The sequence below is a fragment of the Protopterus annectens genome, chromosome 1.part1, assembly GCF_019279795.1.
Source record: "Protopterus annectens isolate FY-2018-M chromosome 1.part1, PAN1.0, whole genome shotgun sequence".
NCBI classification, from domain to species: domain Eukaryota; kingdom Metazoa; phylum Chordata; order Ceratodontiformes; family Protopteridae; genus Protopterus; species Protopterus annectens.
Window position 1 is genome coordinate 1,010,834,271 of NC_056726.1, and position 26,171 is coordinate 1,010,860,441.

Below are 26,171 nucleotides of genomic sequence, written 5' to 3' on the forward strand. Positions count from 1 at the left end.
ACTGTGAGGCGCTTTCGCAACCCCCTGATACCCGCTACTTCAGATTCACAGGCCTCTACTGAGACCCATTCAGAGTCCTGAATGCCGCGAGATGCTTCAACTGTGGAACCTGTGGATGTCTGTACCTTGGATGGGTCTGGAGCTGCTGTGCAGGCACCGGCTTCTGAGGGTGTGTTCAGGCCTACTGACTTGCATATTAAACCAACGCCATCTTCTTCAAGGCCTAAAACTCGAAGCATGCCTAGAAAACCGACACCCAGACCACATGGTCAGGCCTCTGTGCCTAAAAACAAATGGCTGAAGACCTTATTACTTTAATCAGGGGAAGCCAACCCTCCCCCCTCTGAGACCTAGGACTGAATTTGCTTAGGATACTTCTGACCTGGATTCTGAAATTTCTTTCCTCTGATGACGATTTACTCTTATCTACTTATGAGGATTCTGATGCAGAGGACTCTCTTCCCTCTGCCCCCCCTCTCCCCTCCCCCCACCAGAGGATTTCTCTTTTGGTGAGACCTTGCATACTCTGTTTGTTAGGGAGCATTTTCGTTGGGAAAGTCATGATTATTCTGATTCTAAAAAGAGGCTTAGGGAATTCTTACTCCTGTCCCAGCACTGACCTTTAGCTGTCCCTCCTGTACTAGACATTGTTGATGCCTTTTCGGAATCTAGTTTGACCCCTGACTCTTTACCTCCTGCTCACAGAAAACCTGATAGATATTACAGGGTTTCTGACTCTCACAAGTTCCTTTTTAAAAATCCTATTGCAGATCCTGAGACCATTTCACAGGGACCCAAGGACATTAAGGCTACTACTGCCAAAAAATCCTACCCCCTGTGATAGACACTCCAGGGTGATAGATGGGGTAAGAAGGTATACACTTCTGCAACCTTGGCCATTAGGGCCTTAAATTGCGTTTCATATGTTAAAAGTATCAGCATTATATTATTGGATTGCTTAAACAGAAAATGATGTTGATTCCTGATTGTGCTGAAAATAAGGATTTACAGGATTTAATGCATTCTGCTGAACGAGTTGGAAAACATTTTGCAATGTGGTTTTGATTCATTAGAGGCATCTTGCAGGGCTGCTGTCACTGGGTCTGTACTTAGAAGGCATGCTTGGCTTAAGGAGCAACCCTTGCCAGATCATGTTAAATCTAAATTGCTGGATGCTCCCTAAAATCAGGACCACTTGTTTGGCAACAAAGCAGAAGTTGTTCTTAAAAATATGGAGAAAAAAGCTAAATCTATGTAAATTGTTAAAGATTTCCTACAAGTACAGCCTCCAAGATTTAGTAGGCATTGGCCCTCTAAGAATTGGTCCTTTCCTGCCTCTTCCAGGCCTTCTCAGTCCAAACCCAGAACCAGCAGAGCACCCAGGCTTCAGTCCCAGGATACGCACAGGACTAAGCAGTGGGGGACTCCCACTTCCAAGTCAGGGAGTAGTAAGACTCCCCCCATGGTAAACTGTCTCAATTACTTAATTTTAAAACTTCCAAGCACTTCTCAACTGGCTGCTCCTTTAGGGGGAAAGATTGCTCTGCAGGCAAAAAACTGGGAACTCATTACCCAGGACAAAAATGGGTTTTAAATATAGATCTGAAGTAGGATATTCATTTGTCTGCAACCTGTGGGTTATGGATCCGATATCGGATCCGAACCGGCATGGTTTTCCAGCTATGGATCCAAGCTCTCAGCTCCTCCCCTCACCCATAATGCCCTGCTCTACCCTCATGACCTCAGATCTCGTTTGCCGCGCTGGTGACTGGATTTGGGTACATAGCTCTCAGCTAAGTGGATTTTATTACTTGTAAAAATCAGAGAATTTTTGGTTTTTTGAGTGATTCTGTGTGAAAGTTTAGGTTTCCCTTTCTGAAAAGTTTAATTTGAGTTTATTTTGAGTTATATTAAGTAATTTTATTCCTTCCCTCGCTGTTGCGTAGAGTGTGTGTGTAGGCCTGTGTGTCTTTTTGTTTTAAGTTACTTTTAGTAACTTTTAGTGGTTTATAGATTATGGCTGATCAGCCTAAATCTATTTTCTCTAAATGCTCCGAGTGTGGCCATAAGCTCTCACCGGCTGATGGCCACACTCGGTGTAAATGTCTCGGGGTTGAACACCTCACATCTGGTTGTTCCATTTGTGCAGGGTTCAACCCCAGGGCACTGAGGGAGCGGAGGTCCAAGCTGGTCTTGGCGGGTCTTTTACCGCCAGACTCTGCTCCGGCCTCCGCTCCTTCGGGGACTACTGTGGCTACAGTTGTTCCCCCTGTGGCACCCCCTCCTGCTCCTGGGACTCAACCTCCCGCTTCTGGAGAGGAGAGGGATGCTACCAAAAAGGACCGGAGGGAGAAGCACCAAGCGGCGGGCCGAGACCTCTGTTTCGCCCCCAGCCAAGCGGCTTCTCCCGGCTCCGTTTCGTTCGGTCTCCTCCTTCGGCTCCGTCCCCTGTGTGCTTTTCACGGGTCCTGAGGAGGAGGAGACCCGATCTCCACGAGGCTATCGAGGAGGCACTCCAGGCCTACCTCGGTAGCCTCGCCGAGATCTACCCATAGCCTTTCGATGCTGATCTGGACCGGATGATGAGAAGGTTCATCCAGGCCCAGATGCAGATGGAGTGTTTGCCTCCCTCGGGAGCTCAACACCTTTTAAGCCTATTGCTCCTTCTCCGACCCGCTATCCGGGTTCGGAGCAGCTGGAGCCGAGCAGCTTCGGAGCCGATAGTACTTGGTACTTCGGATCCGACCCTGCCCTCGCGGACCCGACCTCGGAGCCTGGATCCGAGCCGGATCCGGGGATCAGTGCTCCCGGCGCCGTCTGTGTCGGAGCGCACTGTCCCTTCGGATCCGAGCGCTTCGCCGGCTCCGATCCACTCTTCGGATCCGAGGGGGAGCCGATTGTCGGATCCTTTGGTCGAGGTCGGCTCCCCTTCGGCTTTTGATGTAGTGGAGAGGGCTCTGTTCAGGGTCTCCGGACCCCGGCACTTGTTCGCTCCGTCCGCTCCCTCTGCACTGGGCCAGGCTTCCACCATCCGCCCCTGGGACAGCCCGCTTCTGTGCCCAAGTTGCTCCTATGGAGCAAATTGCTGCTGCGAGGACTCCTCTGACAGCCCCCAGAGGAGGCCCCAAGCATACGCAAAGGAGGCACATTGACTCCCAGTCTCTCACAGAAGACACGGACTTGGAGGAAGGGAAGGCTCCCCACGGTCACCCCGAGGATGTCTCCTTTGGAGACATCATGGAAATGCTCCGTATAAGGGGTGGTCTGCCCCCAAGTCTTCCTCGGACGAGTCCGTGTTCTTGGAGGCATTTGAACGGGCCCGTCTACCTCTTGGGTGTCCCCTGCCGACCCCTGGTGGACCTTATTACCACCAGGGCGTGGAAGGAACCGGACACCGTGGAGCCAATTCCCAAAAGACCGGATAGGATCCTTAGTCCGCCATCCGACCGACCCATTGGAGTAAGGGGCCTCCGGTAGATGCCATGTTGACGGGCGGCCACAAAGAGGGAACTGGCTCAGGAGAGTCCTCAGTCCACCCACCGAGCAAGGAGTCTCGATGATGGACCGCTTGGGGAAGCGGATGTTCAGTTCGGCGACCTTCTCAGTAAGGGCGCTGAACTATTTGGCACATGTTATTCGGATGCAGCGAGATCTTATTAAGGAATACGCTGCATCCCCTGAGTCCATTTCAGAGGAGGACAGAGTTCTGCACTCCACCCATGGCCACTCTTAGGTCAGTTACAAATACTTCTATGCGGCTACTCTCCCATGCAACGGAGGGCCGCTAGAGCTGCGGGACAGGACTGGTCACTAGACGCCAGGCCTGGCTCCGCCACTGCATTTTTCTGAGCCCTTCAAGGCGTCTTAACGCCTTTGATGGTTCTGCTCTGTTTGGCAAGACCGTTCACGACGTTGACCCAGAGCGAAAAGGACGGAAGACGCTGTCTGCCGTCGAATCCGCTTCTCTGCACCCCAGAGGCCCTATTCTAGGAACCAAAAGGGTCAGAAGAAGATGTGGTTCCGAAGTCGCAGCAGTCCCAGCCTGCTCGGACAACCAGTCCTTCCGTGGCAGAGGAGGACAGGGAGGACGCCGCCCTAGAGGCAGAGGGGCTCCCAGAAACTTCGGGTCCAGGGAACCTTTCTCTGAACGGCCCGCGCAGCAACCCTGAGGGTTGCCCGACTGCTCTACTCTGGAGGCAGTCGGGGACGTTGGGCACCTAGCGGCATGGGAGTCCATAACATCGGACCGCTGGGTTCTCCAAATCATATCCAGGGATATCGCATTCCTTTCCTTCACCTTCCAAAGTTGAAGTCCCTCCCAGACGCCCCACCTGGTCAACGGGAGGCCGCTTTGGCAGAAATTGGCCATCTGCTAAAGAAAAGAGCCATCCAGCCCGCTCCCCAGACCAGATCGGATCAGGGTTCTACTCCAGATTCTTTTAGTGCCAAAAAGACGGGGAACTAAGACCAATCCTAGACCTCTCTCTCTTGAATCTGGCAGTCCCCAAAGAAAAATTCAATGGTCACTCTGCAATCTATTCTCCCCTTCTGGGAGAAAATCACTGGATGTGCTCGATAGATCTCAAGGACGCCAGACTACCACATCCTGATGGACAGGCGCTCCAGGAGGTTTCTCCGCTTCGGCTGGGAGCCAGTCACTACCAGTTCGGGTCCTTCCCTTTGGTCTCACCACAGCCCCAGGGTCCTTACCAAAGTACTAGCAGTTGTAGCGGCCCACCTGCGGCTTCCGTGGGTGCACGTCTTCCCCTACCTGCACGACTGGCTTCTTACCCCAACAAGGCATCTACTTCTCTTGGCGAGACTCCTTTCTCCATCTTGCTCCCTTTCTGGGCATCACAATAAATACAAAAGTCCAACCTGGCCCACACAGCTCTTAGATTTTATAGGGGCCAGGCTAGACACAAGGAGTTTACGAGCCTTCCTCACTGCGGACAGAGTACTAAATCTGCAGCTCCAGGTGCGGGCCATTCTCCATTCAAGTTCTGTTCCAGCGGAGTTGGTCCTGAGGGGTCTAGGGTCCATGGCTTCGCTATAGCACTTCTTCCTCTTGCCAGGCTCAATATGCGCATTCTACAGTGGACGCTCTTAGTACAGTGGTCATACCTTGCTCTCCCATGCATCATCCCATAGCGATCAGCAAGGCTTGCAAGCGGTCCCTCTTGTGGTGGCTCCACTCCCGGATCTCCACAAAGGCCGCCCATTTGTGCTTCTCCCCTCTCGCCACAGTGACCACGGACGCCTCCCGCCTTGGGTGGGGGCACTTTGGGCCGGACAGTCCAAGGCACGTGGAACGATTCAGAGACCTTACTGCATATCAATGTTCTAGAGATGAGAGCAGTGCTCTTAGCGTTGCTAGCACTTCAGGACTTTCTTCCCTTGGGAACAATTGCGATTCAATCGACAACATGTCTGTTGTCTGGTACATCAACAAGCAAGGGGGAACAAGGTCTTACCCTCTTTGTCAAGAGGCCATGAGAGTTTGGGAATGGGCAATCTCCACCAATCGCTTTCTAATAGCAACGCACATTCGGTCGGTCCAACATCCTAGCGGACAAGCTCAGTCGCACCATTCTGACCCCTTACGAGTGGTCTCTCAATTGTCAAGTAGCGGAACGCATATTCGCACGGTGGGGAACCCTTCATGCGATCTTTTGCTTCTCCCTCAAACACCAAGTGCGACAGTTTTTTCGCTCTAATACCTCCTCCCGGAGGTACCCCAAGAGACGCTCTGGTGCATGCTTGGCCACCCGGTCTTCTGTATGCCTATCCACCCTTGCCTCTGATGCTGCAAGTTCTTCAGAAAGCCTCTCGGGTGGGTTGCAGAATGATTCTCATTGCTCCATTCTGGCCTCGACAGATCTGGTTCCCCTTCCTAAGGTCTCACTCGGTGAATCCTCCTTGGATTCTAGATCCCATCCCGGATCTGATATCCCATCCATCCTGCATTCCTCCTCTGAACCTGGACAACCTGAAGCTGACCGCTTGGCTGCTCCAGTTCCACTCTTGATAAGGACTCCCCGTATTTCTTCACCTGTAAAGGCTATTTTGGTGGCGGCTCATAAACCATCCACTAGAAAGGTTTACCGAAGCAAATGGAAACGTTTCTCTGTGTGGGCGGAGCGGCAAGGCCTGAATCCCTTCACGGTTCCTCTCCCTTTAGTGCTTGACTTTCTAACCACTCTCTTTAACGATGGTGCCAGCAGTTCCACAGTCAAAGTTCAACTGGCGGCAATTTCTCACTATCACATTGGCCATGACTCTAATCCTCTTATGTCAGCCAAATTGTGTAAAATATTTCTTAAAGGTACTTTTCTTCTCAGGCCCCCTATAAAACAAGCAGTTCCTCCTTGGGACCTTTCTTTGGTCCTACAGGCCTTGACCGCCCCCCCTTTCGAGCCAGCGGCTACGGTGGATCTCAAATTCTTGTCCTACAAGACAGCCTTTTGGTAGCCATTACATCAGCCAAGAGAGTTTCTGAACTTCAAGCTTTATCAGCTAAACCTCCTTACTTGGTATTTCATCCGGACGTGTCTCCCTCAGGACCAACCCGTCCTTTCTTCCTAAAATCGCTTCTGAAGCAAACATCAATCAATCCATTAACCTCCCTGTTTTCTTCCTAAATATGAAAACAAAGGTGAATATAAGCTACATTCACTAGATGTTCACAGGCAACTTAGATTTTATCTGAACAGGACAGCTGGTCATAGGCAATCCGACCAGCTGTTTATTTCCTTTGCAAAATTCAATTTGGGCAAGCCAATCTCTAAAGTTTCTCTGTCCCGCTGGATTTCACAGTGCATTTTATTGGCTTATCAAGCTTCAGGAAGGCCCGCACCGGAGGGTGTTCATGCCCATTCAACCCGGTCAGTATCTACCTCGGCAGCCTTCAAGGCTAGGATTCCTCTAGATGATATTTGTGCAGCAGCCACGGGCTTCATCTCATACGCTTATTTCCCACTATAAGTTGGATCTTGCATCTAGGGGTAGAGCATCCTTTGGCTCCGGTGCTCCGGAATATCCTTCCATGATGGCCCAAGATTCAGGTAGCTGGGGACTCTGTCCCACAGGTTGCAGACAAATGAATATCCTACTTCAGATTTAGAAGTTATGTACTCACCATAACGTTCCATCTGAGTAGGTGTATTCATTTGTCTGCAACCATCCCGCCCTCCTATCCCCCTGGCCTTTCAGTTTCCTGCATATTCTTTGTTACCCTTTTTAGGGTATTGTTGCTTTGGCAAACTCGATCTGAGGTCATGAGGGTAGAGCAGGGCATTATGGGTGAGGGGAGGAGCTGAGAGCTTGGATCCATAGCTGGAAAACCATGCCGGTTCGGATCCGATATCGGATCCATAACCCACAGGTTGCAGACAAATGAATACACCTACTCAGATGGAACGTTATGGTGAGTACATAACTTCTAATTTCCCAAGGATACAGATGTCACTTCCACATGATGTTCTTCTTGTTTCACTGTTGCAGTCATTACATTTGGGTAATCTGCTGGCAGCGTGCCCTCAGTCGGCCTGATTAACAAAATCTTGGGTCCTGGGTCGGTTGCTGTCCCTTCTTCCATGACGTCAGGTCGTCAGGGGTATAAAACATGCAGCCGACGTCATTTTCATCAGTCTTTCTTGCCGCGCAGTGCCCGAAGCAGAAGCAGTTTTCAAGTTCTGTTCGGCCAACTCCTGAAATTTTAGTTTTCGAGTTTCAGAACAGAAGTCTTCAACCTAAAGCTAAGTACCCCATTGGGGTTCTTGCTCCTTACCGATGTCAGTAAAAGTTAATAATTGTATTACTTGTGGGAAGCAAATACCTCATAAGGATTTTCATTTGTACTGTATTTCTTGCCTAGGCCCTGAACACAACATGCCTTGCTGTCAGTTTTGTGCTAAATTTAATCAATGCACTATTAAGCGTCTGTATATTTTTACATCAAAATATTTTGGCTCAAGATTTAACTATCCAGCAATGTCGTCAGTTAGCAATCCGACTACCGGAATACCTAAAAAAAACCAAAACCCCGACGACGAAGCTTCTCCTAAGCCAGTCGCCGGTTCGCCAGTACTCGGTCAGGCACTTTCGCAGCCTCTGATACCCGCTACTTTTGATACGCAGGCCTCTACTGAGACCCATCAGAGTCCGGTATGCCACGAGGCACTTTTAAGTATTGAACCCGCGGAAGTCTCTACCTTACATGGGTCCGGAGCCGCTGAGCAGGCACTGGCTTCTGACTGTATTTTCAGGCCTAAAGATTTATATATTAGACTGACGCCATCTTCAAAACTAAAGCCAAAATCAACTTCTAGGTATAAAAAACTGACACTTGGGTCACGTGCACAGGCCCCTATGCCTAAAAAACAAATGATCAAAATGGCTGAGGATTTAATTACCTTGATCAGGTGTACCCATCCCCCTCCTGCTAAGAGGCCTAGGCAAGGCACTGACTATGAATCATCAGATCAGGTTTCTATTTCGTCTGATTCCTCTTCTGATCAGGAATTATCTATTCCTCTTATGAGGACTCTGATGCAGAATATTCCATCCCTTCTGCTTCTCCTCCTGAGGATTTTTTCTTTTGGAGAAACTTTGCATACATTAAGGGAACACTTTCACTGGGAGAGTCAGGATTTCTCAGACTCTAAAAAGAGGCTTAGAGATTTCCTTCTTCTTCCTCAGCATAGGCCTTTGGCTATACCCTCCTGTTCTAGACATTGTTGATGATGATTTCTCAGAATCCAGCATGGCTCTTGATTCCCTGCCTTCGACTAGTAAGCCAGACAAATATTACAGGGTTCCTGACTCCCACAAACTCCTCTTTTAAAAACCCTACTGCTGACCCTGAAACCATTTCTCAGGGTCCCAAGGGCGTTAAGGCTTCTACTGCTAAAAATCCTACCTCTTCTGATAGAGACTCCAGGGCGCTGGATGGATTGGGTAAGAAGGTTTACACGTCTGTAACCTTGGCAATCAGGGCTTTAAACTGTCAATTTCATATGCTTAAATATCAGCAGCATGTCATGGGCTTACTTAAACAGAAATTTATGTTGATTTCTCACTGTGGAAAATAGAGTTGTAGGATTTATTGCATTCAGCTGAGCAAGTTGGAAAGCATACTTTGCAATGTGGTTTTGATTCCTTGGAGGCCTCTTGCAGGGCCGGTGTAACTGGATCTGTGATAAGAAGGCATGCTTGGCTCAAGGAGCAAAATCTGCCTGATCATGTTAAAGCAAAATTGTTGGATGCTCCTTTACAACAGGACAGTCTGTTTGGTAATAAGGCAGAAGAAGTTTTGAAAAAGATGGAAGGTAAAGCTAAATCTATGCAAACTGTAAAAGATTTCCTACAAGTGCAGCCACCCTGGTTCAGTAGGCACTAGCCTACTAAGAATTGGTCCTTTCCAGTACCCACCAGAGCCTCTCAGGTCAAACCCAGACATTCCAAAGGCTCCAGGTTTCAGTCACAAGGAATTTATAGAACAAAACAATGGGGTGCCTCCACCTCCAAATCTGGAAGTAACAAGGCACCTTCCTACGGTAAACAGTCTCAATGACTTTCCACTGCAATCACCAAGCACTTATCTTTTGGCCGCCCCTTTGGGGGGGAAACTGGCACTTCATGCATGAAACTGGCAACTAATTACCCAGGACAAGCGGGTTTTAAATATATTATCCCAGGGATACAGATTTCATTTCCACACGCTGCCAATCCCAAACGGATGGCCAGATATGACTCCAACTCTGTGGGCAGAGGCCCAGAAACAAGTTATGTCCCCCATGAATATGGGGGCTATTCAACCAGTTCCAGAAAAGGGACAATGTTTTTAATCAAGGCTTTTCCCGCTACCTGGGAAAGATAAATCATGGCGTCCAATTCTGGACTTATCCATTCTAAATGCATTCCTGGACATTCCAAAATTCAAGATGCTTACTCTACAACAGTTGCTGCCTATGCTAGGCAAGGATGCCTGGTTGGTAACTCTAGACTTAAACTTACCTGTATATCCCAATCAGGGAATCTTGCAGAAGATAACTCCGCTTCAAAGCAGGCTATTTGCATTACCAGATGTTCATCATGTTACCCTGCTGCAGTCATCACACTTGGGTTATCCTGCCGTCAGGCAGTCTCGCAGTCGGCCCGAATTCCAAAGTCTTGGTCCGGCGTCGGTTGCTATCGCTTCTTCCCTGACGTCAGTGCGCCAGGGGGTATATAAGAGGCATCCAACGCCATTTTCTCCAGTCTTTCTTGCCGCGCGCTGCCCGAAGCTGAAGCAGTTTGCAAGTGCCGATCGGCCGACTCCTGAGATTTTCGATTTTGAATTTCAGTCCGAAGTCTTCAATAAAGCTAAGTACCCCGTTGGGGAACATTTTCTTGCCTCAGTCCGATGTCAGAAAAAGTTAACAATTACATTTCTTGTGGGAAGCAAATACCTCATAAGGACTTCCATTCCTGTTGTATTCCTTGCTTAGGCCCAGACCACGATGTCACAGGTTGTCGGTTTTGCGCTAGGTTTAATAAACGCACTATCAAACGCTGTTTTGACTTCGCACAGCATTATTTTGGTAGGAAATTTAATTATATCATGCCATCGGAGCAGCCGACGACCGCAATTCATAAAAAACACAAGGATAAGGACAGGCAGCCTAGGAATAAGCCACACCCCGAGGCCTCAGCTGGGCTTGTCGACGGTTCTCTGGTTTTCAGTGAGGTGCCTACGCAGCCCCTGACGACCGCAGAGCTGGAACCCCAGACAGCTGCCTACTCCCAAGCAGAGTCTATTAGGCCGACGCAGCCATTTACCGACATCGGTGCAGAGGAAACACCTTCGGTTGCAGAAGGTGTCTTCAGACAGACTACACTCACCATTAAATCTTATGCTAAGCTTAAAACTCCTTTAAAGCCTAAGAAAACTGTTCTTCAGTCTACAGGTCAAGGCCCCATGCCCAAGAAACAGATGCTTAAGATGGCTGAAGATTTAATTACCCTTATCAGGGGTTCCCATCCCCCTCCTGATAAAAGACCAAGACGAGGAGGATTATGCATCCTCTGACCAGGTTTCTCTCTCCTCAGACTTTTCTGTGGAACAGGATTACACTTTTCCACCTTGAGGATTCTGATGCTGAAGACTCTATTCCCTCAGCATCTCCCCCTGAAGACTACTCCTTTGGGGAAACATTACATACCATGAGGGAACATTTCCACTGGGAAGGCCAGGATTACTCAGATTCTAAGAAAAGGCTCAGAGAGTTCCTTTTATTACCCCAGCGCAGACCTCTTGCTATCTCTCTTGTTTAGATATTGTGGATGATGTCTACTTGGAGTCTAGTTTAAATCCAGACTCTCTACCTCCTGCTCCAGCCAAACCAGACAGATACTACAGAGTACCTGACTCACACAAATTCCTTTATAAAAGCCCTATAGCTGACCCAGAAACCATACCAGGGTCCTAAGGGAGCAAAAGCTTCTATGGCTAAAAATCCTGTGCCCTCTGAAAGAGATTCCAGAGCCCTAGATAGATGGGGAAAGAAAATATACACCTGCAACTCTGGCTATGAGAGCATTAAATTGCCAGTTTCACATGTTGAAATATCAACAGTTCCTGATGTCTCAGTTAAAACAAAAAATGAGCACACATTCAGAACAGCCTGAATTCAAGGAAATGCAGGATCTGTTGCATGCAGCTGAACAGGTGGGCAAGCATACTTTACAATGCGGATTTGATTCATTGGAAGCATCCTGTAGAGCAGCTGCTACTGGCTTTGTCATTCGTAGACATGCTTGGTTAAAAGAACAAACCCTCCCTGGCCATGTTAAAGCAAAACTATTAGATGCACTTTTACAACAAGATGTATTGTTTGGTGTCAAAGCAGAAGAGGTTTTAAAGAAAATGGAGGATAAGGCTAAATCTATGCAAACAGTCAAGGATTTCTTGCAGGTACAACCCCGTCGCTTCAGCAGAAATTGGCCAACAAAAATTGGTCCTTTACAGCTTCAGACAGATCACAGAGGGGCAAATACAGATGCCCTAGGGGCAGAGGTCAGTCACAGGGCCCTTACAAACCTCGCCAATGGGGATGTTCATCGTGTTACCAAGCATGCCTACGTATAACAGACCCAGTGACAGCTGCTCTGCAGGAGGCCTCCAAAGAATCAAACCCACATTGTAAGGTATGTTTGCCCACCTGCTCAGTGGCGTGCAGCAGATCCTGTACTTCTTTCAATTCAGATTAATGAGTGAGAGTGGTTATTCTTTGCTTTAACTGAGAGATTAGGAATTGTTGATACTTAAGCATGTGAAATTGACAATTCAGTGCCCTCATAGCCAGTGTGGCTGAGGTGTAAACCTTTTTCCCCCACCTGTCTAGTGCTCTGGAATCTCTCTCAGAAGATACTGGGTTTTTAGCCATAGAAGCCTTAGCCCCCTTGGGACCCTGGGAGATAGTCTCTGGGGTCAGCTGTACGGCTTTTGTAAAGAAATTTGTGGGAATCAGGTACTCTACAGTATCTGTCAGGCTTAGCCGGAGTGGGAGGTAGAGAGTCTGGGTTCAAACTGGATTCTAAATAGACATCATCCACAATGTCCAAAACTGGTGGGATGGCAAGTGGTCTGTGTTGGGGGAGTAAAAGAAACTCTCTGAGCCTTTTCTTTGAGTCAGAGTAGTCCTGACCTTCCCAGTGAAAATGTTCCCTCATAATGTGTAAAGTTTCCCCAAAGGAGTAATCTTCAGGAGGAGAAGCTGAGGGAATAGAGTCCCCAGCATCACAATCTTCATAAGGAGAGAAGGAGTAATCTTGGTCCTCAGAGGAGTCTGAAGAAATGGACACTTGTTCAGAGGATGCATAATCTTCCTCTTGTCTAGGCCTTTTGTCAGGAAGGGGCTGGGAACCCCTGATTAAAGAAATCAAATCTTCAGCCATTTTGAGCATCTGTTTCTTAGGCATGGCGCCTTGAAAAGGGGACTGAAGTGCAGTCCTTTTAGATTTAATAGGAGTCTTTGACTTAGAAAATGTTTTAATGGTGAGTCGTCGGTCTGAAAACGCCTTCAGAAACCGATGGCGTTTCGGTAGCACCGACGTCTTTTGTAGCAATGTCGTCAGAAGGGCCTGAACTAAATGGTTGCATAGGCCTGGTGCATTCCACCAAAAGCTTTATAGAAGACTTTGGTCTGAAATTCGAAAATCTCAGGAGTCGGCCGACCGGCACTTGCGAACTGCTTCTGCTTCGGGCACCGCACGGCAAGAAAGACTGAAGAAAATGGCGTCGGTTGCATTATATATTGCCCCTGGCGCACTGACGTCAGGGAAGAGGCGACAACAACCCACGCCGGACCAAGACTTTGGAATTCAGGCCGACTGCGGGACCGCCTGACGACAGGATAACCCAAGTGTGATGACTGCAGCAGGGTGAACACTCGAACATCTACATTTATGGTAGGTACAAAACTGTACTTTCTGCTACCCAGAAAGGAGGAGAAGACAGGCCCCAAGCTAGCAGAAGGCAGACACAATGACTCTATCCTCAAACTACCAAGCAAATCTCTCCTGGCAACACCCTTGGGAGGAAAACTAGCATTTTTTGCAGACAACTGGCACATCATCACAAAAGACAAATGGGTTCTAAACATTGTCTCTCAAGGATACAGATTCCACTTTCTTACCTTATCAAGGATCAAAGGAATGCCAAACCTGCCACCAAATCAATGGGCAGAGGCACAAAAACAAATTACAGCCCTCATGAACATGAGCCATTCAACAGGTACCTATACAGGAGCAAGGGCAAGGATTTTGCTCAAGACTCTTCCTAGTTCCAAGAAAGGACAAAGCATGGAGACCCAATGTTCATCGTGCATACAGCTGCAGTCATCACACTTGGGTTATCCTGCCATCAGGCGGGTCCTCGGTCGGCCGAATTCCAAAGTCTAGGTCTGGCGTCGGTTGTCGTCGCTTCTTCCCTGACGTCAGTGCGACAGGGGTATAAAAGAGACAGCCGACGCCGCTTTCTCCAGTCTTTCTTGCCGCACGGTGCCCGAAGCAGAAGCAGTTCGCAAGTGCCGGTCGGCCAGCTCCTGAGATTTACGAAAAGTATTTCAGCCGAATTCTTCTGTAAAGCTAAGTACCCCGTTGGGGAAACTTTTCTTGCCTCAGACCGATGTCAGACAAAGTTAATAATTGCATTTCTTGTGGGAAGCAAATACCGCATAAGGATTTTCACTCTTACTGTATACCTTGCTTAGGGCCAGACCACGACGTCTCGGCCTGCCGTTTTTGTGCTAGGTTTAACAAGCGCACTATTAGGCACCGGGCGGAGTTCACCCTTCATTATTTTGGCAAAAAATTTAATTATATCATGTCGTTGGATTTACCGACGCCAGTTTTAGGCAAAAAACGCAAGGATAATGACAGACATCCGAGGCCTGCACTGAGTACTGAGATCACACTAAGGCCGACTGCCGGTTCTCAGCAAGGCGCCTACGCAGCCCCTGACTACCGATGAAACTATTTTACCGGTGACTTCAGTACCCGAGGTCGCAGGTTCCTCGGTCTCCATTCCCACTGCAGATACTTACACCACTCTTGGTGGAGAAACGGAAAGTTTAACAAGGCCTGCCATTTCTGAAGGCGTTTTCAGGCCTACCACCTTCTGTATTAAATTGTTCACTAAATCTAAAGCTCCAATGAAAATTAAAAAACAGGGTCCTCAGACCCCCACTTTAGGCCCCATGCCTATAAAACAGATGCTTAAAATGGCTGAGGATTTGATTACACTCATTAGGGGTTCTCAACCCCCCTCAGACAAAAGACCCAGGTTGGAGGTAGACTACCCTTCCTCAGACCAGGCTTCTATTACCTCAGACATTTCTGAGGACCAGGATTACGCCTATTCCCTATTTGAAGACTCTGATGCTGAGGAGTCTATTCCCCTCGGTCTCCCCCCCCTGAGGACTACTGTTTTGGGGAAACCCTACATACATTGAGAGAGCACTTCCACTGGGAAGGCCAAGATTACTCAGATTCCAAGAAAAGGCTCAGGGATTTTCTGCTGCTTCCTCAGCATAGGCCCCTGGCTATTTCTCCTGTCTTAGATATTTTGGATGATGTGTACGCAGAAGCCAGTCTTAATCCAGGCTCTTTACCTCCTGCCCCTGTTAAACCAGACAGATATTACCGGGTTCCTGATTCTCACCAGTTCCTTTATAAAAGCCCTACTGCTGACCCAGAGACTATTTCTCAGGGTCCCAAGGGGATTAAGGCCTCTACTGCTAAAAACCCTTTACCTTCAGAGAGAGATTCCAGAGCATTAGAAAGGTGGGGGTAAAGGTGTATACATCAGCCACTTTAACCATGAGGGCATTAAACTGTCAATTTCATATGTTAAAGTACCAGCAGTTCTTGCTATCTCAACTGAAAAGTAAAATGACGCAAACAGAACAACCAGATTTGAAAGAGTTGCAGGATTTGTTGCATGGAGCAGAACAAGTGGGGAAACATACCTTACAGTGTGGTTTTGATGCTTTAGAGGCCTCATGTAGAGCTGCTGTCACGGGGTCTGTCATACGTAGACACGCTTGGCTCAAAGAGCAAACCTTACCAGATCATGTCAAAGCAAAGTTATTAGATACATCACTACAAAAAGATGCATTGTTCGGTGTTAAAGCTGAGGAGGTATTAAAGAAAATGGAGGAAAAAGCAAAATATATGCAAACAGTTAAAGATTTCTTGCAGGTGCAGCCTCCACGCTTCAGCAGAAACTGGCCTTCAAAAAATTGGTCCTTTCCAGCTACGGACAGGCCCCAAAGGGGTAGATACAGACGCCCAAGGAGTAGAGAACAATCTCAAGGATCTTACAGAGCTAGGCAGTGGCAAGCACCAGCCCCAAGAGGTGGAGAAGATAGACCACAGTCATTTAGAAAACAGACGCAATGACTTTTCCCCTATGCCTGCCAAACAAAGCTATAATGGCAGCACCTTTGGGCGAAAACTGGCCGTATTTTCAAAAAACTGCCACATTGTTATAAAGGACAAATGGATTCTGGATATTATAGACAGAGGCTAATAGGTTCCACTTTCTCACCCTTCCAAAAATGAGAGGCATGCCAAACCTGCCACAAAATCAAGGGTCAGAGGCACAAAAACAAATTTCCGCTCTCATGGATATGAAAGCAATTCAAGAGGTACCCGCAAAAGAACAAGGTCAAGATTTTTATTCAAGACTATTTCTGGTACCAAGGAAGGACAAAGATTGGAGACCCATCTTAGACCTATCTATTCTAAACACATATCTAGAGGTACCAAAATTCAAGATGCTCACATTACAGCAGCTTCTTCCCATGCTGGGCAAGGAGTCTTGGTTGGTAACGTTGGACCTCAAGGAGGCATACCTGCATGTCCCTATCAGACAAGATTGCAGAAGATACCTCAGATTTCTTGCAGGTTCGACCCATTATCAATTCTCTGCATTGCCCTTTGGCTTATCTGCTGCGCCCAGAGTGTTTACGAAATGCCTGGCATCAGTAATTGCTTTCTGCAGACAACGGGGAATACAAATCTACCCATATCTGGATGACTGCCTGATCCAAGCGGACAGCAAGGACATTCTATTGCAGCATCTGGCGTTTGTAATAAAACTGTTAAACTGCCTGGGGTACGCAGTGAACAAAAAGAAATCAAAACTAATACCCTCTCAACAGATAATTTTCCTGGGTGCCAGCTTAAATACAATGGCCCAGATGGCTTACCTCATGGCAGACAAACAAGGGCAACTGTCTCAATACTTCAGCAAAATGGCAACTTTAACCAGGCTAACTGCAAGGAAAATCCTGCAGGCTCTGAGGTTCATGGCATCTTGCATCCTACTAATACCATTTGCCAAGCTGCATATGAGGAAACTACAATGGTACCTAAAAAACTTATAGTCTCAGCACAGCCACAGCTTGGAAACAATTTTACCACTCATTCCATGCCTTCAAAAGGATTTTTTATGGTGGGCTCAAGCATGCCAAAGAAACACGGGTCTCCCTTTCTGTATACCACAAGCAAGTCAAATCATCACAACAGATGCCTCAGACTACGCCTGGGGAGCACACATGGCAGATCAGTGCATCCAGGGAAAATGGTCCCAAAAACAGATGCACCTACACTTCAACCAAAAGAAGATGCTAGCTGTGCAAAATGCTCTTATGACCTTCAAGGACCTACTGCATTCGGGCCAGCTATTAATAAGGACAGACAACACCACAGTCATGTGGTATATAAACAAACAGGGAGGGACGCATTCATACCCCCTGTGCAGGCAAGCTATGACTCTGTGGAACACAGCATTGGAATTACAAGTTCAACTACAGGGACAATTCCTGCCAGGGAAGGAAAACACACTGGCAGACAACTTAAGCAGAAATATGATAGACCCACACGAATGGAAGTTGCATCCTCAAGTCTTCTCAAAGATGACTCAAGCATGGGGACAGCCAGACATAGATCTATTTTCTACCCACAGAAATTACCAGTTGGAAAAATTCTGCTCAAGGACCTATCATCCACAGGCCTGGAAACTGGACGCACTCTCTTTCAATTGGACAGCATTGACAGTCTATGCCTTCCCACCTCTACCTCTACTGACCAAAGCCCTGTTAAAAACCAGAGCAGAGAGGCCACAAATGATTCTCATTGCTCCAGACTGGCCACGACAGCACTGGTATCCTCTCCTAAAGAGCCTATCACACTCACCACCATGGATCCTACCTCAAGTTCCTCTTCTGTTGTCCCAGCACAACTACAAGACCCTTCACAGCCAGCTCAGAACTTTAAATCTAGCTGCATGGAAAATACCTTAATTTGCCAACAGACTCTCCTCTCCAAGGAGGTACAGGATGTCATCTTGGAGGTCAGGAGACCCTCTACTAGAAAAACCTACTCCGCCAAATGGAAACGATTTTGTTCCTGGAATCAAGCAAAGGGCCAGAATCCTTGGGTAATAAATATACCTCAGATTTTACAGTACCTAGCTGAGATGTTAAACAGTGGCCTTTCCTTCTCTTCCGTCAAGATCCACGCTTCAGCCATTTCAGCACAATACAATACGGGTCCTCCTTTATTCTCACATCCTCTATTAAGGCAGTTCCTCAGAGGGGCAAAACATATAAAACCCCCACGGAAACCTCCAGCTTGGGACCTCAACTTTGTATTGGAGAAGCTGACACTGCCTCCTTCTGAGCCTGCTTCTTCAGCAGAGCTACAATACTTGTCGTGGAAAACAGTCTGGCTTCTGGCTATTACCTCAGCACCCAGGGTTTCGGAGCTACAGGCCCTCATGGCTGTGCAACCATTCATCATTTTCCATCAGGACAGGGTTTCCTTACGAACCAACCCTACCTTCATGCCAAACGTAGTATCCAGTGTGGCTTTGAATCAGACTATTCATTTACCTACCTTTTATCCAAATCCACAGAACAACGGGGAGAGGCTACTACACTCCTTGGACATTCACAGGCAACTTCGTTATTACTTGGACAGAACAAAGTCATTCAGGAAATCTTAGCAGCTCTTTGTGTCCTATGCTACAGGTGCTCAAGGAAAGGCTATTTCCAAACGGACTATTTCAAAATGGATAGCCCACTCATACGTTTTTGTTATTCATTTCATGGAAAATCAGTGCCTGTATACATCAGATCTCACTCCACCAGGGCTACAGCTACCTCAGCAGCTTTCTTCAAGGGGTTCCCTACCAAGGACATTTTGGAAGCAGCTACTTGGAGTTCAGTGCACACTTTCACTAAGCACTATCATCTTCCACTATACTCAAAATCTAGAGCGGGCTTTGCCACAGCAGTCCTGCAGGGCATTCTAGCCCCTCCTAATTCCGCTTAGTACCAGCCACCCTTACTTAGCTTTGGGATTCTACCCAAGTGTGATGACTGCAGCTGTGTATGCACGATGAACATAGTACAGTTTTGTACCTACCATAAATGTAGATGTTCGAGTGCGCATACAGCTGCAGTCCAAGTTATACCCTCCCTCCATCCCCTCTTAGGACAGGGCTTATGACAAACACCTTCAACATACAACCTAGTTGGGGTATTCCTTTGTGGTGTATTTGCTTGCAACTACTGTTTTGATTTATCTACTTAAGTATGTTTGCATAACATCATGTATTGCCTTCCTTTCTGAGGGCACCTGACATCTGGGGCAAGAAAAACTGAAGAAAATGGCGTCGGCTGCCTCTTTTATACCCCTGTCGCACTGACGTCAGGGAAGAAGCGACGACAACTGACGCTGGACCTAGACTTTGGAATTCGGCCGACCGAGGACCCGCCTGATGGCAGGATAACCCAAGTGTGAAGACTGCAGCTATATGCGCACTCGAACATCTACATTTATGGTAGGTACAAAACTGTACTTTCTGGATCTTTCAAATCTGAACACCTACCTGCAAGTGCCAAAATTCAAGATGCTAACACTACAGCAGCTTCTTCCCATGCTGGGCAAGAATGCTTGGCTAGTCACTTTGGACCTCAAGGAGGCATACCTGTATGTCCCTATCAGACAAAATTGCAGAAGACACCTCTGCTTCATTGCAGGTTCAACGCATTATCAATTCTCTGCACTGCCCTTTGGCTTATCTACTGTGCCTAGGGTCTTCACAAAATGCCTGGCATCAGTAATTGCATACTGCAGACAGACGAATTCAAATATACCCATACCTCTTATTCAAGCAGAAAGCAAGGACATTCTTTTACAGCATCTGGCATTTGTCAAACACCTTCTATGTTGCCTAGGGTACACAGTAAACAAAAAGAAATCAAAACTAGTGCCCTCACAAAACATAATATTCCTGGATGCCAGCTTGAATACAACGGCCAAGATGGCTTATCTCACGCCAGACAAACGACGACAGCTGTTTCAATATTTCAAAGTAATGGCAACAAAGACCCAACTCCCTGCAAGAAAAATTCTGCAGGCCTTGGGATTCATGGCATCTTGCATACTACTAATACCATTTGCAAAACTGCATATGAGGAAATTACAATGGTACCTGAAAAGTGTATGGACCCAGCACAGCCACAGCTTGGAAACAATGATTCCACTCATTCCCTGCCGTCAACAGGAGTTTCTATGGTAGGCACATGCATGTCCCCTCAACAAGGGTCAGCCTTTCACCTTACCCCACAGTCAGGCAAACTATGACAACGGATGCATCGGACTATGGCTGGGGAGCACACATGGCATGACAGTGCACCCAGGGCAAATGGACTACAGATCAGAGACACCTGCATATCAATCAAAAAGAAATGCTAGCAGTGCAGAATGCCCAACAACTTTCAAGGACCTTCTACACCCAGGACAACTACTAAGGACAGACAACACCACAGTTATGTGGTGCATAAACAAGCAAGGGGTCACACATTCCTACCTTCTATGCAGGCAAGCAATGACCTTGTGGAACACTGCACTGTCTTACCAGGTTCAATTACAAGCACAATTCCTGCCAGGAAAGAAAAACGCATTGGCAGACGACCTAAGCAGAAACATCATGGATCCACACGAATGGAAACTAGATCCACAAGTATTTGCAATGATAGCTCAAAAATGGGGACGCCCAGACATAGATCTATTTGCAAGCCCCCACAACCCGCAACTTCAAAGATTTTGCACAAGGACCTTCCATCCACTAGCTTGGAAAGTGGACGCCCTCTCATTCAGTTGGAAAACATTAACAGTGTATGCCTTCCCTCCACTGCCTCTTCTAGCAAAGGTACTGTTGAAAGTCAGATTAGAGAGACCACAAATGATTCTCGTTGCACCAGACTGGCCACGCCAGCATTGGTATCCAATTTTAAGGAACATGGCCCAGGGCCCACCATGGATTTTGCCACAAATTCCTCACCTGCTCACCCAGTGAGACAATCTGATTCTACACAGCCAGCTCAAGACTTTAAACCTGGCTGCATGGCACATTACCTAAACAACCAGCCAACACCTTTATCCAAAGCTGTTATGGATGTCATTCTGGAGGCCAGGAGGCCCAGCACCAGAAAAGCCTATTCAGACAAATGGAAAAGATTTTGCGCCTGGAACCAGGCTAAAGGCCTAAATCCCCTGGAGCTGAACATTTCTCAGATTCTACAATATTTAACTGAGATGTTACACAAAGGACTTTCCTTTTCATCTGTTAAGATCCACGCCTCGGCAATTTCAGCTCACTATAGCACGGATACTCCTTTATTTTCACATCCACTCCTAAGACAGTGCCTCAGAGGGGCTAAGAACTTAAGACCACCAAGGAGAGCTCCAACACCTACTTGGGATCTCAACTTTGTCCTGGAAAAGCTTACACTGCCGCCCTTTGAGCCAGCTTTTTCAACCGATTTAAAATTTCTTTCATGGAAAACTGCCCTACTACTAGCAATAACCTCAGCTAGAAGAGTCTCAGTGCTACAGGCACTAATGGCAGTGGAACCTTTCCTCATTTTTCATCAAGACAAGAGTTTCTCTACAAACTAATCCTTCCTTTATGCCATTGTGGCCTTAAACCAAAACCATTCACTTGCCCACCTTCTTCCCAAATCCCCAGAACAAAGGAGAAAGACTCCTGCACTCTTTGGACATTCACAGGCAATTACATTACTACTTGGATAAAACTAAGGCTTTCAGAAAAACTGACCAGCTCTTTGTAGCCTATGCTACAGGATCACAAGGAAAAGCTATCTCAAAACAGACCATTTCTAAATGGATAGGACATTGCATACGTTTCTGCTACACACATCATAGGAAAACAGTACCTGCTAACATTAGGTCCCACTCCACCAGGGGTACAGCTACATCAGCAGCCTTTCTCAGGGGAGTGCCAACCAAGGATATTCTGGAAGCTGCTACTTGGAGTTCAGTGTACACCTTCACCAAACAGTATCACTTACCTCTTTACTCTAAGACTAGAGCTGGTTTTGCCACTGCAGTTTTGCAGGGCCTACTAGCTTCTTTAACCCTGTTTGACTCCACCTCCCCTCCTTAGCTTTGGGATTCAACCCAAGTGTGATGACTGCAGCAGGGTAACACGATGAACATAGTACAGTTTTGTACCTACCATAAATGTAGATGTTCGTGTGTTCACCCTGCTGCAGTCCAGGTTACCCTCCCTCCATCCCCTCTGAACTAGCTGATCTTATCTCTACCACTTTATCCTCTGTGGTGTATTTGCTTGTACCCAAGGGTTTTGTTTTATTTTTATATATATATATATATATATATATATATATATATATATATATATATATATATATATATATATATATTGCCTACCTTTTGGGGCACTTGACATCTAAAACTGAAGAAAATGGCGATGCCTCTTATATACCCCTGGTGCACTGACATCAGGGAAGAAGCGCAAGACTTTGGAATTTGGGCCAACTGACGGGGAGGATAACCCAAGTGTGATGACTGCAGCAGGGTGAACACTCGAACATCTACATTTATGGTAGGTACAAAACTGTACTTTCTCTGCACTGCCCTTTGGCTTATCTACTGCGCTCAGGGTCTTCACAAAGTGCCTGGCAGCAGTAATTGCATTTTTGCAGACAAAGAAACATTCAAATTTATCCTTACCTGGACAATTGTATAATTCAGGCAGAAAACAAGGACGCTCTTCTAAAACATCTGGCGTTTGTAAAAACACTTCTAACTTGTCTAGAGTACACCATAAACTAAAAGAAATCACAACTGGTACCCTCTCAAATTACATTCCTGGGTGCAAGCTTGAATACAACTTCCCAGATGACCTACCTTACGCCAGAAAAACAAATTTAATTGATGACTTAATTCAAACAGGTGGCCACAAAAACCCAGCTATCTGCAAGACAAATTCTGCAGGCCTTGGGGGTTCATGGCCTCCTGCATCCTAATAATTCCATATGCAAGACTGCATATGAGGAAACTTCAGTGGTACCTAAAAAGCTTATGGATTCAACATTGTCACAGCCTGGAAACAATGATACCTATCATTACTTGCCTGCAGCTAGAGTTCTTATGGTGGGCAGAGGCCTGCCACCAAAACAAGGGACTGTCATTCACTCCACCCCCTGCCACACAATCCCTGACTACAGACGCATTAGATTATGCTTGGGGGGGCGCATCTGGCAGGGAGATGCATTCAGGGCCAATGGAGTCCAAATCAAATGCACCTGCATATCAACCAGAAAGAAATGCTAGCTGTACAGAATGCTCTGACAGCCTTCAAGAACTATCTTCATCAAGGACAACTACTGATAGACAGAGACAACACCACAGTCATGTGGTACGTAAACAAGCAGGGGGGGTATCCATTCCTACCCCCTTTTGCAGACTAGCTATGGCATTGTGGAACACGGCCTTGACTTTCCAAATACATCTACAAGCTCAATTCCTGCCAGCAAAGTAAAATACTCTGGCAGACGCACTAAGCAGAAATCTTATGGACCCACACGAATGGAAACTGGATCCACAAATCTTCAGCATGTTGACACTCAAATGGGGGAGCCCAGACATAGATCTTTTTGCCTCACCCCACAGTTATCAGTTGGGCAAATTCTGCACAAGAATTCATCGCAAAAGAGCTTGGAAAGTGGATGCTCTATCCTTCAGGTGGAAAAACCTATCAGTCTATGCCTTTTATCCTCTGCCTCTGCTCTCCAGGGTATTACTAAAAGTCAGACAGGAAAAACCAAAAATGATACTGATTGCTCCAGACTGGCATCGCCAACACTGGTACCCGCTCTTACTCAGTGTCGCACCTTCCTCCTTCCTCCGTGGTACCTGCCTCTGACACCTTACCTACTGTTTCAGCAGAACTATCAAATTCTGCACACTCTGCTCCAAACTCTGAATCTTGCAGCATGGCTAATCAACTAATTTCACCTGTTACATCTCTCAGCAAACCTGTGATGGATGTCATTTTGGAGGCTAGAAGGCCTAGTACTAGAAAATCTTAGACGGACAAATGGAAATGATTCTGTGCCTGGAACCAAGCACAAGGAATAAGCACAGCAATGCCCAATATTCCTCAGATTCTGCAATATTTAACTGAGATGCTTCAGAAGGGCCTATCTTTTTCTTCTATAAAAAATCCATTCCTCTGCCATTTCAGCTTATTACAACACAGAGGCTCCCCTCTTTTCTCATCCTCTGCTAAAGCAGTACCTCAGAGGGGCCAACAATTTAAGACCTCCCAGGAGAGCACCAGCTCCTGCATGGGACCTCAGTTTTGTTTTGGAAAAACTCACTCTACCTCTTTTTGAGCCAGCTGCTACTGCAGATTTAAAATTTCTCTCCTGTGGAAAACAGCTTTTCTTTTAGTAGTTACTTCAGCTAGACGGATTTCAGAATTACAGGCTCTTATGGCAGTGGAGTCTCATTATTTTTCATCCGGACAGGGTGGCTCTCATGACCAATCCATCTTTCATGCCTAAGGTGGTATCCAGTGTGGCTCTTAATCAGACCATTCATCTGCCAACTTTCTTTCCCAATCCACAGAACAAGGGTGAGTGGATTCTGCATTCATTGGATGTGCACAGACAACTTAGATTCTACTTAACAGACCATTCATCTGCCAACTTTCTTTCCCAATCCACAGAACAAGGGTGAGTGGATTCTGCATTCATTGGATGTTCACAGACAACTTAGATTCTACTTAAACAGGACAAAACCTCTAAGAAATTCAGAGCAATTATTGGTGGCATTTGCTGCAGGGGCAGAGGGAAAACCTATTTCAAAGCAGACTATTTCTAAATGGATAACCCATTGTATTCGTTTCTGCTATGTGCACCATGATAAACCTATCCCCAAGGGGATCAAATCTCATTCCACCAGGGCTGCATCTACTTCTGCAGCCTTTTTCAGAGGGGGTCCTACCAGAGACATTCTAGAAGCTGCTACCTGGAGCTCAGTTCATACGTTCACCAAACATTACCATTTACCTCTCTTCTCTAAATCCAGAGCTGGCTTTGCTACTGCTGTCCTGCAGGGCCTTATAGCGGCTCCTAATTCTGTATAAATCCATCCTCCCAACCATAGCTTTGGGAATCTACCCAAATGTAATGATTGCAACAGTGAAACACGAAGAACATAGTACAGTTGTGTACACTTACCATAAATGTAGATGTTCGAGTGTATTCACTGTTGCAGTCCTGGTTACCCACCCTCCAGCCCCCTGTTTTTTTCTCTTACTATACCTCTACATTCTTTTAATATGCTTAAAAGCCTTTTTGATGTATTTGCGATTGGGGGTATATTGTTTGTGTTCTGAATTATATATATCTATATATATATATCTATATCTATATATATCTATATGTATATCTATATATATATATATATATATATATATATATATATATATATATATATATATATATATATATATATATATATATTGCTCCCCATTTGGGGTGGCACCTGACATCTGGTACAAGAAAAACTTATGTAAATGGCATCGGCTGCATGTTTTATACCCCTGACGTCATGGAAGAGAAGACAGCAACCGATGCAGGATCCAAGACTTTGTTAATCAGGCCGACTGAGTGCAACCTGCCAGCAGATTACCCAAATGTAATGACTGCAACAGTGAATACACTCGTACATCTACATTTATGGTAAGTGTACACAACTGTACTTTACCAACCCCAAACGGTTGGCCAGATATCTACCCTGAAATCTGTGGGCGGAGACTCAAAAACTAGTGCTTGCTCTCTTAAGCATAAAGGCTATTCAAACTGTACCAGAAGAGGAAAAGGGACAAGGATTCTACTCAAGACTTTTCCTGGTACCCAAAAAAGACAACTCATGGTGTCCTATCCTGGACCTTTCTATCTTAAACACATTTTTGGTTATTCCAAAATTCAAGATGCTAACTCTTCACCAGTTGCTTCCTATGCTAGGCAAAGATGCCTGGTTGGAAACATTGGATTTAAAGGAAGCCTACCTGCACATCACAATCAGGGAATCTTGCAGAAGATACCTACGCTTCAAAGCAGGCTACTTGCATTATCAGTTCTCTGCACTGCCCTTTGACTTATCTACTGTGCCCAGGCTATTCACAAAGTGCCTAGCTCTAGTCATTGCATTTTGCAGGCAAAGAAATATTCAAATATACCTATACCTGGACGATTGTCTAATTCATGCAGAAA

At 46.5% G+C, this 26,171-nt stretch overlaps 1 protein-coding gene across 1 annotated transcript in view; it reads left to right on the top strand.

The window, feature by feature from the left end:
* The window catches only part of CYTH2 (cytohesin 2), a 1,422,969-nt gene that overhangs the window by 1,125,857 nt on the left and 270,941 nt on the right, over window positions 1–26,171 (top strand). The gene's annotated exons all lie outside the window — the stretch shown is intronic.